Here is a 15,920-nt window from a genome sequence, read left to right as displayed (position 1 = left end):
TTCTTTAAGAATTGGAAAGTTTAAGAATTTGGCACCTAGATATGCAGGACCTTTCAAGATACTTAAGAGGATTGTAACACAAGCTTATCGCCTACAATTTCTAGAAGGAGTTAAAGCACATAATGTATTTCACATGGGCTTATTGAATAAGTATGTGGCTGATCCAAATAACTTATTGGGTGACAGTACAAGAGTAGAGGAAGTGGGCAATTTTGAGATAGAACCAGAAGCAATTTTGGATTGCAGGGTTAAGAAGGTTAGACATTAGGACATAGTCAATCTCTTAATAAAATGGAAGAAATATCTAGTTGAAGATGCCACTTGGTTGTCCGAGGATCATATGAGGACTCACTATCCTCAGATCATGCGCTGGACAGCACTCTTTTTTTAACCTGGGGAGAATGTAACATACTCATATGTACGTATTTATAGATCCATTTGATTCAGTGTTTTTTAGAATTTATATTCAATGTTGAATAGTAGGAAATACTTAGATGACATAAAAGATTAAGTATGGTCACAAATTTAGTAATTTAGATATGTCAATTTTGGGACTTTTTATGCATTTTTTGGGGTGTCATTTGTATGCGATTTCTATTCTATACTGAACCATGTTAGGTAATGTATAAGAGGGTCATAGAGAGTGGTTTAGCCTAAAGGAAACTCATATGGGGGCTACATAATAAATATAACCGCAACAAGCGCCCGAAACGGGGCCCGAACACGAATTTGACCGTTAATTTTTAGTAATGGCCTCGCATGAGGGTGTAGATAACTTTATTTATCAGAGAGGCGAACTAAAGAAATTTAGTTCATCATAGGATGAATAAATTTCGAGTTCAGATAATTGGGAGATTCCACATGGGGTGGCTGGTATAACAAATCCGACACCACTTTCTAGTGTTTTTTTTAGCGTATCTTCTCTAATTTGGTTCGAACGCATGTTTTTAGGAAATATTTTATATCTTTGATGATTTCTTGCATGATAATCTACTAATTCTCGTGGGTTTTTTTTTTGGGGCTTCTTCTTGAGCCTTGAGGATTTTTTGTGCGGGATCGAGAGAGAGAGAGATTCTGAAATTCGGGCCGGTCATCCTTAGACAGGGAACGTCGGATAGAGATTGTTAATTATGCCCTCTGAGAACCATTTGGTAGAACCCAGAGTCGACAAGATTTACTAGAGGCATACCCGAGATAGCTGCGACATTTAGAGTGGTGGTTGGGTGGATGGGCTTTTGGAGAAAGGCCCTATTGGATAGATCTTTTGTTGGTGATTCTCTCTATGATTTTTAGATTTTTGTATGGATGAATATTACTGTTACTTTGGATTTTACAAATGAATATGATTTGTTGAAAAACTCTTCATTTTTTTGAAGTATGAGTGATTTTGTTTTCTGTATGATTTGAAAACTTTTGTGTTAGAATATAGAACAGAATTTTGGTACGTTTCAAGGGTCCACTCACTTTTTGAAAAAGTTGCCACTATTTCTAGAGTCCATTCTTATTTTTGAATTTTTTATGTGTTTTTCCTTAGACCACTTTCCTTTTTTATGTGTGATTCCTTAGACCACTTTCCTTTTTTATGTGGTCCCACACCTCTCTCTTCACACCAAATTTGAAAAACGTGGGTATAAGGGACCCTAAAAATAGGGTTTTTTTTGAAATTTTAAAAATTTAACATTTTTTAATAAAAAATGGTTCCCTTAATCATATGTAACCTCTAAAAGTACCTTTTCAAGGTCATTTTCAGTCAATAACTACCTCTTTCAAGCCCTATATCTTTTCCATCATATCTCATGCATATGTATGTGGTCCCACACCACTCTCTTTCCCAAATTTGAAAAACGTGGGTATAAGGGACCCTAAAATTAAGGTTTTTTAAAATTTTCAAGCATTTTGTAATTAAAAAAGGGTCCCTCAATCATATGTAACCCCCAAAAGTACCTTTTCAAGGTCATTTTCAACCATAACTACCTCATCTTCCTTTAATCATCCTTTCATCTTACTCTAATCCTTCTTTCATCTGACGTGAATTTAAACCATGCCTCCTTTAGAAGATATTACTAACACAAGAAAATGTAAGATAGATCTTTATATTCATATAAAAGAGGAATATGCATCAATCAAATATCCTTACATAAGACAACGATTAGATAATGCATCCACTTCTTTACTTAAGACTCAGGGAAAGAAACATGTAGAGTTATGGGTTGATGGTGCACTCTATCCATGTAACCCATTAACCTTAGATAATCGACCATTTCACTGATGTGACTAGTTTAGTACGTCACATTGGTAATGGAAAAAATGGGCTTCTTGGATATTGTAAACGTCTAACAGTCTGTGGGTGGTGGGGCTTACATGCAACATATATACACATCAAATTTGCATCTTCAATCAAATATTGAAGATCTAACAAACCTAGTGTAAAATTTAGAGAATAAAAATAATAAAAAGGAGATACAAATCAAGAAACAAGAGAAATAATTAAATAAGATTAGAGTCAAATTAGATCATTTGAAGAAAACCCCAGTTGGTGCAAGGAAACACCAAAAGAGCTATCAAAAATTAATAGCTTGCAATAGGCAATGATTCTAGGAAAAGCCGAATCATGGCAAGGTGAATAAGAGTTATTGAGTGTTGAATAATTTAAATAAGAGTTCTACAATTAACACTTTTCTTCAACGTTTACATTTCATGAACTTTTTAATTGATACATCGGCGGGGAATACACAAACTTATACCCAGAGTCTTTTGAAAGCTTGCATGAGGAAGCAAGACATGTTGGCTATTGTTCGTGACCCCAATTTTACAAGGTATTTCATAATGTTTTGATGAAAGAAATCATGAAGGACATTGAGGGTATTTTGAGTGCAAATGATATTTAAAGTGCTTGTGATGAAGCAAGTATAAATCACAAGGGCTATGAGTCCATCCATGCCATCACAAAGGAGGCTCTTCATCATAAGAGAGAGAAAAAAAGCCACTTTCTTCCACCTTCATACAAAGTTGCATTGGCAAAGAAGAAAAATAATGCACATACAAGATCACTTGTCAAACTAGTGAGTATTTCCATGTAAAGGGAATAAAAGTTTTGAAGGACAAATCAAAGGGTGATATTAAAGTGGATTACGATACCTTGAGCAAAATTTTTGTGGATTTGAAGAGGCTTCAACAAGAAATAATCAAATTTTATAAAGTCTCTAATGAAGGTTAGTATGATTTAAACTTTCTTATTCATGGTGAAAAATCAAATAACACGTATATCTAATCATGTGTTGCTTCATGATTCTAGAGTCAGTGGTCTCTTTCATATTGAATCTAGATGAGTGGCAAATTGTCAAAGGGCATAGACTAAAAAGAATGGGACCTACACTCATGAATGAGGCAATGGCACACATGCAAAGGACAAGGACAAGGTGCCTTCTTTTAGTGTTTAATCTAAAAAAGACAATTATGGTTAGGAGCTTTTGAGGTGCGAAAGGAGAACCATGAAATGCTAGAGTGGATGCTTCCAAGATGTCCTTCGATTGTTGAAGTCATCAAGCAAAAATAAATGGTGATGAACAACTTGAAGTTCCAGGTGTGGGTACCTTTGTAGTGGATTGGCATTTAGCAGGAGATTTGAAAACAATCAAATGTATGCTTGGTTGTGACATAAGTTCTACCTTTTTACTTCCTTGTCCTCTATGCATGAAGAAATAAAAGCAAAAGTGTAAGAAAGAAGATGAATTGTGATGGATTGATAGTCATGTCATGCAACTTGGAAGAACCGCCAGACAGGGATGCCAATGATCCTACATGGAATCCCATAATTTCATTCCCATGTGAAAAAAAATCACATCTGCACATTACATGCCATGATAAGAATATTTGATAAGTTGATCAAATTACACATTGACTTTGCATCCACTTTGAAGTTGGATGCGTGATCCATGGAATCCATTTCCAAAGTGGAGGATCTACTAGGGGTCCATGGAGGCAACATCAAAATAGTGAAAGATGCAAAGATATCTAGAGATAATAACGTTGTGGCACAATAAGTATCAATGTATAGAGCAAAGATTAGGTATTGTTTGCATAACATGTCGACGAAAAACTCCAAAGCAAGATGCGAGTTGTGGAAAGAGTTATGAAAGTGTACTAGTAACTGTGACAAGGATGCAAGTCTTCGTAATAAGTGTACAAAGGTTTGGGATTGTTTTGACAAGATGGTGTCGATCATGCTATTCAGTACTACCAATGCTGAATAACGAAGCATATTAAAGGCAATAGCCATCGAGTTTACTCAATTAGTCATTGATAGTTGGGGGAAAATTTCAATCACCCTTCTAGCATGTTGTTTATGCTCATGGATCATATTACTTAGAAAATTATGGTTTCCTCGACATGTGGAGCACCTAAGGGATGTAAGCGTCACATTATAGGGAAAAGGGCATCTATTTCAAGAACACTCTTGGTGGTGGAGGGGTGACACGAACAAATTACCTCATTGAAATGTTTGATTAGTTTTTCCGACACATTGAGTAGAATCTTATTGAAGGAGAAAGCAAAGACATCTCAAATTGCAAAAACAGCCCAACTCCACAACATGAAGGAAACCAATAAGGCTAAATGGAACCAAAGTAGTGGGGCAACATGCCATGCTGCATGGCATGCTACAATGGTTAGAAAGGGAACATTTTGGGTGAAACAACATTAAATTGAATGGACATTAAGTTTTTTTATGGTTTCACACTAAATTGTCATTTTTAAAAAATTGACCTAATGTTCAAGTGCCTATAATAAGACTCATTGGCCTAATGTTCAAGTGCTATAATAAGACTCTATGGCCTCATTTTTGTCTAACCTAATGTTCAAGTGCCTAATGTTCAAGTGCCTATAATAAGACTCTATGGCCTCATTTTTGTCTTTTCAATTTCACTCTTCTCACCCATGGCTCGAACTAAGAATATTGTGCACGGAGTACCTCCTCGTCCTACTACGAATGTTGCTATTGGTACTAGAAAGCGTCCTCACTCACGATCCTGATAGCACTGAATATTCAACTAATAGTAGTGAGCAGGAATAGGACCAAGGTCCTCCACCATGGATAGGACAAAATATTCCACCTCCACGAATGCAACGTGCTAGGAAGACCCTCCCTACCAATATGGGTCTCCTTCCAACATGAGAGGAATTCCAATGAGTAGGAAGGAGGACAAGGAGGATCTACAACACTACAACACATCGGAAGCATAACAGCATATTTTAGCAGCGTTTTTGGAAGAAAAATATCGGGGGTTTTCAATATGCTCAGCAGCGATCTATTGCTGCTCCGTAGCACTTTTTCGCTGCTAGGCAGTGCTTTTAGCAGTGCTTTTTCACTACTTAGCAATGCAATATCGCCGCCCAGGAGCGTTTTTTCATTGTTGAACAACAAAAAAGTGCTACTCCATCAGCAGCATCTATAGGTAGCAAAAAAACGCCGCTATACTGTAAAAATATCTCACTTTTTTGTTGCTTTTTTTACCGCCACATAGTTTTATCTTTTAAATACAATAAACTTGTACTCTGAGTTTTATTTTTTTAAGGTTTTGGCCTTGTCTATCACTTCTACCTCTCCTGCCCTATCCTCCTCAAGCTCAAGAAAGGTATGCTTATTTTTTTCTTTCATTTCTTATGCAAACAATATTTCCATTAAAGCTTTCTTGTGAGTATTTCCCTTCTCTTTCTTCTCTTTTAAGTTTTTCTTTTCTTCTTTTTCCCTTCTCAGTGAAGCTTGATCCTAATCCTAGCTTCTACATAGAAACCCTAATAAAGAGATTTGATGGAGAGTTCTCTATCAAAGCTCTCTATTATGTTTTCTATTTAGAAGCTAGGGTTAAGGTTAAGTTATAATGAGAAGGGAAAAAGAAAGATTCAATAAGTTAGGGCAAAATCTTTCATTAAGATTTCTATTAAGATTAGGGTTTTGTATATGCTTTCTATTAGGGTTAAGATTAGGATTACTAATACTTTTTTTCTTTATTTGGTTTGATTTTATAGGTTATCCACACATAAAAGCCCCATAAGGTAAGAGATCTCTCTATAATTCCTCTCTTATGTTTTTACATGTTTTAGGGTTTGTAAATTTTAGGATTTGTTAGTTTTTCTCCCCTACATGGATAGCATAGCTCCTCTCTAGAGGTGTCCGTATGCCTTAACCTCATGTATGAGGCTGGTGCACAAAGCTTATGCATTAGCCTTATGCGCATAAGCCTCATACATAAGGGTAGTGCATAAACCTCATGCATTACTAAATGTATAAGCCTCATGCATAAGGGTAGTGCATAAACCTCATGCATTACTAAATGCATAAGCCTCATGCATGAGGCTTATACATATGGTTTATGCATGAGACTTTTGTATAAAGCCTCATGCATAAGCCTCATGTATAAAGCTTATGCATTAAGCCTTATACACATAAGCTTATGCATGATGCTTATGTATTAGCCGTATGCATAAGCATAATGTATAAAGCCATATGCATAAGCCATGTATAATGCCATATGCACAAGTCTTATGTATAAAGCTTATGCATATGGCTAATGCATAAGTTGGATACATAAGCTTTATGCATAAGCCTCATGCATAAGCCCCATACATGAGGCTCATGCATAAGCCTCATGCATAAGCCACATACATGAGGCTTATGTATTAAGCTTATCCATATGGCTAATGCATAAGGCTCATGTATGCGATGGCTTATGCATGAGGCTTATGCAGGCTACGAATGCGTATAGCCTCATCCAAGCTATGAATGCTATGCATAAGCCTTATGCATAGTATGCATGAGCCTTATGCATAAGGCTTATGCATTAGGCGAGTGCTACTAGGCATGCACGTAGCTACCGGAATACACCAGAAGCTCCCATTATATGTCGAGTGCTACCTATGCATGCCAGTAGTAGCTACCTAAGCATGTTGGGTAGCTTCCTAAGCATGCCAAGTGCTTCCGATGCATGCCGAGTGCTTTCAATGCATGCCGGTAACTTCCAACACATGCTAGTACCTATGCATGCTGGTAGCTTCCTATGCATGTCGATAGCTTCCTACGCATGTCGGGTACTTCCGATGCATACCGGGTGGTTCCTACACATGCCGGTAGCTTCCTATGCATGCAAGTAGCTTTTTATGCATGCTGGGTGCTGTCGATGCATGCCGGGTGCTTCCTATGCATGCTGGTAGCAATTAATGCATACCCATAGCTTCCGACACATGCTGGTAGCTCCCAATGCATGTTGGGTGATTGATGCATGCTGGGTGCTTCCGACACATGCTGGTAGCTTCCAATGCATGTTGGGTGCTTCTGATGCATGCTGGGTGCTTCCTACACATGTCAGTAGCAACCTACGCGTATTATATTATAGGGAGTGACGGCGTGTGATATGGTGTGCCGCACCTCAGATGATGTCCATTTTTTCCCATTTCTTTCTCCAATTTTAGTAGGCATGGGGGACTGTTTTGTTTCTCTCTTTGGTCGGCCTGTAGGAGTCGGCTGGGAAGGGCCTAGCCAGCAGGGCCAAGGTGCCCGACCAGGTTATGCTAGTCGTGGGGGGCCAACCGACTAGATATTGTTGGTCATGGGGCCCTATAGAGGGTTGTCTATGTGTTTAGACTAGTCGATTACTAATCCTAGGGCCCTATAGGGGGTTGTTAGTCTATTTAGACTAGCCGACTGGTCTCGATGACTCATGGACAAAATCCCTCAAATAATGGAGTCAATGATACTGTGAAGAGTGAGATATGATGTGACCAGCTAATGACAATCGTGCCTCGGCCAGACCAATATGATGGTGGAATGAATGTCAGGCCTCTATGAACGAGAGCATTGCATGTCAGCAGAGAACCTCATGAATATGTCTCTATGTGGTGGAGGGATATGATGCTCTAGGTCGGGGATGTTCGGCTCGCAGAATTGATCAAGCTTTCTTCCTAAGAACTTTTGTGGGGCATGGAGTTGGAGAGTGGATATGGGTGGTTGTGTGAAAATTGAATTTTTTCCAGCCCTTAAAAGGGGTTTTTCTATTTGATTTTATTTGGTGTTTTTATCTCTTGCCTATAGGCGGACATCTATCCCTCAACCGACCACAGCAGCACAACAACATATATATATGATTTGCTTCATCGTTTAGCATTACCCCACATCACATTCGACATCTAGATCTTATGCTAGCTGTTCTGTGGTGCCGGCCTACCTAGATCCTCATTGCTTCAGCATTTTTATTATGTAGATCATCCAGGGGAAGTTCCCTCATTTCCCTCTACACGACCACATCTGCCCTGTGCTGGTAGCTCTCTACACCACTAAATCTGCCTTGTTCTGCAACCCTCTTGACAACCAGATCTACCCTATCTTGGTAGCCTTTTTCACCCTAATATTGTTCTATTCTAGAAGCCCTTCTGCACCCCTAAACCCTTCTCTACATCAGCATTTTCAAGTTTTCATTTTTGTGATTTATGTAGTCCTATTCACCCCTTCAGATCTGTGTTTATCACTATCTCTTCATAAACCATACCATCAGATCCGACATTGTTTGCGCTTCACCACCAATAGTCTATCATTACTGGGTTGCTCTATCAGAGTCTCAAACCATGCTCTTGTACTGGATCACACATTATAGTCATCTCTTCATTCATTCACCTTCATCGTGGACTGTTTCGATCTCTCTTTGTCAATAGACCTCTCTGCTTATCATCTTCACATCGTTGGGATAGTAGCCCTCTATGCTTATCATCTTCACATCGTTGAAAAATAGCCCTCTCTTTTCATTCCACATTGACTCAAGACGGAGACGGCATCCCTCTGTGCTGTTCACTACCCCTCAGGTATTACAACACCCTCATCACCGGAGTCTCCACCGGTACCGCGACACCCTTATCATCAGAGCTTGCACCACTTAACCTTTTGTTACCCACCCCAAATATCTACCATCTCGGAGTGCCTTTGCATCCACCAATGCGAGCCGTGACACCAACCACCTCTCGGAGTGCCTTTTCCTCACATTGATGTGAGCCTTTGTCACGGACTGTGCTTTGGCTTTGACCTCATTTGTGCTTCTGTGCCAGTCTACTACTCAGATTTACCTCACATCACAGGGCCTCTTGTACATGATTTCATTCACCATCATACATACACTAATTCACCCATTTCATGATGTGTTGATTTTCTCTAATCTCTTGTACATTTGGTCCTTTTGTCCTTTTTCCCTCACACTGGTGGGCTATGATGTCATAGTAGAGGAATTGTTTTGTGGACAGTGGGTTTCGATGTGGATGTGTGTACCATAAAGAAATCTGTGATGGCTTTCAGTGAGGTGTCGTGTCAGAGCCGGGGCTGTCTCTCAGCATGTTGCCTTAGCACTATATCCCTGTGTTGTTTGAGCTCCATCAAGTACATGGCCAAGCACCTCTGATCCTCAAATTGTATCACCATGTGAGTGGTTCAAATCCCTCTTGGAAAAGGCAGTGGAATCTCACTCATATCTCGTATTAATCCTGGAAACTGGACATATAATGGGCCTCATCCTACTGCTCTTGTGGTGCATATTGTGCATGTCCTCTCCTCATGTGGGATATTCTTAGCTTTGCCAATCTCTACTCTGAGGCGATGGGAGGATACCCTGACTTGGCCGATCGTGATATGCATAGCATGTAGAACTCACACTTCTTACCAATATCTGATGGAGATCACACCCATGTCTGGTGTATGTATAGCCCAAGTAAATCTAGTTAATCTCCTATCGTGAGAGATAAAGGTAGGGGGAATAGAGGCTATAGTGAAGCTAGGGGAGACAGCCCATTTGTATTCCATGTGCATGAAGCCCACTCCACTATTAGACGGGATCGAGGGACGAATTCCAAGGCTTTTGCAAAAATCCACAAAACAAGAATACTCATGTCTCTTTGAGGATCTTGCCTCCTCTACGATAGCCCATAAAGTAAAGATATGGTCCAATGTGGAGAAGTGTTTCCTAAAGCATGCCTGGCCTAATGCTCTATTTCCCATCCTCTCTGCCATAGATCTCATCTCATGTCCTCCAGTACTTCCCCATAGATCTTGGCCATTGTGTGATCAATCATGATAGTCTTGTAGTTACTTGGGTCCATGGGGTCTTGTGCTTTGTGGATGGGGACAATGGTGTTGGTAGTCTAGGAGGGTGGAAAGCCTTCACAAAGTTCTCTATTAAAAAGAGTGCAAGAATGGGAGCCAATCCATGGTACCCATGGACAAAATGTTGATCTTTTGCTCTCTCATTATGTACAGCCCTAGGGGGAATCAAAGAGATAAGATGATGTAGGCCGAGGGATGTGTAACATTTGTGATTTAGGTTGGTTGAGCACATCATACAACTGTCATGCATAGGCTTCCTAAAGGTTATCCTCTGTGATAGGTGTACGTGAGAGATAAAGGTAGGGGGAATAGAGGCTATAGTGAAGCTAGGGGAGACAGCCCATTTGTATTCCATGTGCATGAAGCCCACTCCACTATTAGACGGGATCGAGGGACGAATTCCAAGGCTTTTGCAAAAATCCACAAAACAAGAATACTCATGTCTCTTTGAGGATCTTGCCTCCTCTACGATAGCCCATAAAGTAAAGATATGGTCCAATGTGGAGAAGTGTTTCCTAAAGCATGCCTGGCCTAATGCTCTATTTCCCATCCTCTCTGCCATAGATCTCATCTCATGTCCTCCAGTACTTCCCCATAGATCTTGGCCATTGTGTGATCAATCATGATAGTCTTGTAGTTACTTGGGTCCATGGGGTCTTGTGCTTTGTGGATGGGGACAATGGTGTTGGTAGTCTAGGAGGGTGGAAAGCCTTCACAAAGTTCTCTATTAAAAAGAGTGCAAGAATGGGAGCCAATCCATGGTACCCATGGACAAAATGTTGATCTTTTGCTCTCTCATTATGTACAGCCCTAGGGGGAATCAAAGAGATAAGATGATGTAGGCCGAGGGATGTGTAACATTTGTGATTTAGGTTGGTTGAGCACATCATACAACTGTCATGCATAGGCTTCCTAAAGGTTATCCTCTGTGATAGGTGTACGTGCTCTTTTTTGTTCAAGAATGCACAAAGCTTCTCAATTGTCCTTCCTCAAAAATATCTGGTATAACTCTTGTTCTTGTCTAGAGAGAAATTCTCATTTCTTTCTAGCAGTGAGTGAATGTATGAAAGATGCGTTGCATCTTATGTGTTGAAATCAGCCCATGTTTCCTATGGGCGTAAGAGGAAAAGGCTAGTGGTTTTTCACTCTCCATCATACCATCCATTCTAGGGTTGGAATCCCATCGGCAAAGTTTTCTGTGTGGAGCATGTGGTGTAGGGGAAGCTGGGGTGGGCAAAGTCATGGATGATGGGGGGAGAGATGGGATGTAATGGTGGAGATAGGGAGGGATAAGTTGAGAGCTAAAATGTGGCAGGAGAGGTGGTCCTCATAGATGTGTTCAAGATCGTGATGGAAATGAATCTAGGTGAAGGTGGTGACAGGAGTGTGGGTGTGGGCGGTAAGGTGGGGCATGAGATTGTGAAAGAAAGTAATGTGTGGTCAGTTACTATGGGGGTAGTAGAGAGAGAGAGAGAGAGAGAGAGAGAGGGTTGTGTCTCTCTCACACACACACATCGCTCTCTCACTCACACGCACACACACACATCACACACACCTCTCTCTCTCTCACACGCACACACACACATCGCTCTCTCACTCATACACACACATCACACAGACCTATCTCTATCTCTCTCTCTCTCTCTCTCTCTCTCTCTTACACGCACACACACACATCCCTCTCTCATATCACACACACACACATCACATCTCTCTCTCTCTCTCTCTCTCTCTCACACACACACACACATCACATCTCTCTCTCTCTCTCTCTCTCTCTCTCTCTCTCTCTCTCTCTCTCACACACACACACACACACACACACACAACCACTAACCTGGCTGGAAGGTGACGTGGATGGGTTGACCGTGGACTAGCGGAGAAGTGTGACATAGTGGCTGGCAATCATGTGTCGATGGAAGCTTCAAGCAGTAGATGGCTCCTACAAATTCACGGGAGCCATCTATTTTAGGTTTTTTTAAACTTTCTAAGGTGTCATTTAAGTGACAACTCCATTATTAGCATCTCTTTACCAATGCCCTACAGTTTGCAAGTGTCGCTTTAGGCGTCATTGTTGATACGATGCATAATAAAGTGTCTCTTATGCAACCACAGTTGGCAATGGTCTTTCTGATGTGGCATTCTCACCTTTAAAATGTGTCGCTTATGTGACATTCATCATCATTTAAATGATGTTATTGGAAAAATACATCATTTTGGGCCTATCGCTAGGGGGGGGTTGTTGTAGTAGTGATTACCTAGGGTACGAGGTAGACTTAGATGTTGCCTCACATTTTGCAGAAGATTCCACACAACTCTCTCATGATGATTACTAGTATGTAGTTGATGATGCCCAAGAGGGAGTTAAACCTATGTACCAGCTTGCTCTTGTAGGAAGAGGTCCTGGTATTAATGCCACTGCTAGAATTATGCCTCCCCAATGTTATCACTTCCAAGGACCACACAGAATCTCTGAATGTCATCTTAAGTATCCACAACCGACAAACCACTTAAGCTACATCTTTTACACCACCACTTTCCCCACAGGCCGGTAGCATAGATCATATGATTAAGGATTTACCCATGAAACCTATGGTAACTAATATGCAAAGTTGTCTAACCATCACACCACTTAATGTGATTAGTAGTGATAAGTCAAAAGAAAACAATAATTCTTCCTTTAAATGCCAATACCACACTTGTAGCTAAAAACCAGCCAATTTTGGAAAGAAAAATAGAGACTCCAACTGCTTTAGTGGGAAAATCTAAGAACAAGAAAGGCCACAGAAAGAAGAAATCTGTGAAGGGGGATAAGTCTTTTAAGATGAAAAGATAAAACTTAGAAACAATTGAAGAACAAGTTTACATGAATGAAATAGATGAAGACTCTGATTCAATTGGCACACGAACTAATTCCAAACAACATCAAGAAATTGTTCTAAAGTCTAATGAGACCTAAAAATAAATTCCAAAAAATGTATCATCTCAAAGGAAGCACCAACTAAGGGAAAACCTCGCTCTTATCCTAGACTAGTGTGAAAGATGTTGAGCAGGTGCATGAAATCAAAGATTTGGTTGTTAAGACCCAACAAAATCTAGAGCCAAAACCAAACATGTAAGAATATCAAACATATGACAACAGGATAATCTCTTGCCTGTGGAGGCACACAAACCCTTAGATATTTCTAGTGTCATCTTGGAGGAAAACGAAAACGACCGGATCAAAGTATGGACCTCAAACTATTTAGGAGAATTTTTGAGTTTGAAAACCCTAACCCCACAGAAGAAGTGGAGATTCTAGTCTCCCTTGTTCCTTTAGATGGTAGAGAGATGTCAAGAACTCCTCTTAACATCCCTAAATTTTTGGATTTCATGGCTTCAAAAACAAATACCACGATGACTAAGTACTTGTGTGGATCCACAACTCTTCAGAGCATTAAAAGCTCTTTTAAATGAAGAACTCAATGTAGGACTACCACTATTTATAGAAACGCACAAGACTCAACCCTACTATGGGATTTCACTGACTCAAGTCACAGAAGATCCAAGAACCCAACCAGAGGATGAGTACACCAAATCAATGGTAAAAGTTCCATTGAATAAATTGGGTCAATACTTTGAAGGTGATGAATCTAATGCAACCCTACCAAGGGTATCATAGTAATGGGAGTCCTAGATGGTGGTATAGGAGTAAGTATAATTGCCAAAAAATGTTGGGAGAAAATGGCCAAATCAAGGCTTGAATTCTTAGACATTAATGTGGTTAAAATGGCTAATGGTAGTATTACCAAACCAATTCGCATGTTACGCAACCTTTATATCAAAGTGTTGAAACATCAGGTGAGGCATACATTCATTATGATGGACTTTTCCAAGTAACCTGATTCTTCTGAAATGATCTTAGGAAGACCATTTATGTGTGAAGCTAAAATGGTCCATCACTGGTCCAAAAATCATGTCTACCTACAATTTGAAGACTCAATCCATAGAGTAGACTTTGTGACTATTGACATACATCTAATGGGTAGTGGTGGACTATTCGACCAGAGATATGATACTACCATCCATTCAATCCCTTTGCAATATTGCTACACTTGCAGGGATGAGGCCGATGTAGGCAAAGACTCACCCTACAAGTCAAAGGTCATGAGTGAGGAGGATGATCTAAATTGGATAGAAATGATGGCCACAACAAATACTAGGGATAAAGAGGTTTAACATGGGTAACTCTTGACAGTAAGGAACTCCCTAAGGTCGTGCCGCTAAGAAAGATTTGTGCTTTACCTTCTGATGTCGAGGGGAATGGTTATAGTGAGCTTGCGTCCACATGTGATGACTCAGACACATAATCACCAATGGTGATGATGATGAGGATTTTGAAATAGATACTAGAAGCGATACTAACTCCTTAATTATCTCAAACAAAACAGAGCTGAAAACATCAAAAGAAATTGCAAACAGTAGCTCTAAATCTCATATGCACTCCCAATCTGAAGAAAGGGATGAAGTTCTTCAAAACACCAAGGAGCATCTCCAAAAATGGCAGACATAAATGCCATGCAACCAATCATCATAGAAGGCTACAAAGAGAGGATAACTACCACCCAATGGCTCAAGTACATCGGTGCATTAGACTTACATCAAATTTTATAGACGATTGAGGAGAAGAGTTACAAAAGGTAAAGTATTGTAGGCCACTTATCATGACATGGAGTGCTTCAAGGAAAAAAATAGGGGCTAATCTTTGCCAATTCCCTATTTTGCGAGGTTTCTCCAAAAAACATTTGCTTGGCATCTTCAAATATTCGCCAAATTTCAGACATTTCAGGGAATTTTTTGAAAACATTTGCCCCATTTTCTAAAATTATAGATTTATATATAAGGAATAATCACCAACCTATCTACACTTATATATTAATGGCTCAGGCATCTTATTTTTTACCTTGGAGTGCTTGCTTAGCATTGTATAGCACACCATCCCAATGGTACCAAATGTTAGACCAGTCTAGAAATGATGATGTCCAATGAATCCCAAATATCCCAAAATTATGAAGGAGGAAATTGACAAGCTTATTGAATGTCGTTTTATTTGAAATTGAACACTCAATGTGGTTTTCGCCTATTGTGAAAAGGAAAACTTAGTGTGTGTCAATCTTAAGAAGGTGAATGTTGCCACCCATGCAAGGGTCACTACCCCTTGCCTTTTTTTGAACATGTGCTAGAGCGAGTCAAAGAAAGGAATCTTTTAGATTTTTAGATGGATACTTAGGCTATAATCAAATTTTCATTGCACTTGAGGACCAAGATAAAACAACATTTATTATAGAAGGTGGGGTGTATGCTCATCGTGTTATGCCATTTGGCCTAACCATTACACCAGCCACATTCTAAAGACCAATGAACATTGCCTTTAAGGACTTTTTAGGAGAATTTGTTGAAGATTTATTAGATGATTTATGAATTCATTCATCTTGGTAAAAAAATCTAACATGCTTAAGAAAGAACTTTGAATGGTGTAAACTTTATTGCATATCATTGAACCCTTTCAAATGCCAATTTTGGTATTTCTACAAATGAAGGAAAAATCAAAGTCATTTTGGACTTACCATGACCACAAACTAAAAGGGAGATCAAAGATTTATGGGTCATGTTGGCTAGCGATAGCGACGGTTCATAATATTCTATGCTGAGATAGCTAGACCTTTGTATAAGCTACTCATTGCATTTGTGTGGACCAAAGAGTGTCAAGTAGCCTATGATCTACTGAAGCAAGCGCTATCTAGTG

This window comes from Cibotium barometz, chromosome 29 (genome assembly GCF_041138505.1).
Source record: "Cibotium barometz isolate CiBa-2024 chromosome 29, ASM4113850v1, whole genome shotgun sequence".
In the NCBI taxonomy this organism is placed as follows: domain Eukaryota; kingdom Viridiplantae; phylum Streptophyta; class Polypodiopsida; order Cyatheales; family Cibotiaceae; genus Cibotium; species Cibotium barometz.
The sequence above is the reverse complement of the archived record's forward strand: the minus strand, read 5'-3'. Positions refer to the sequence as shown.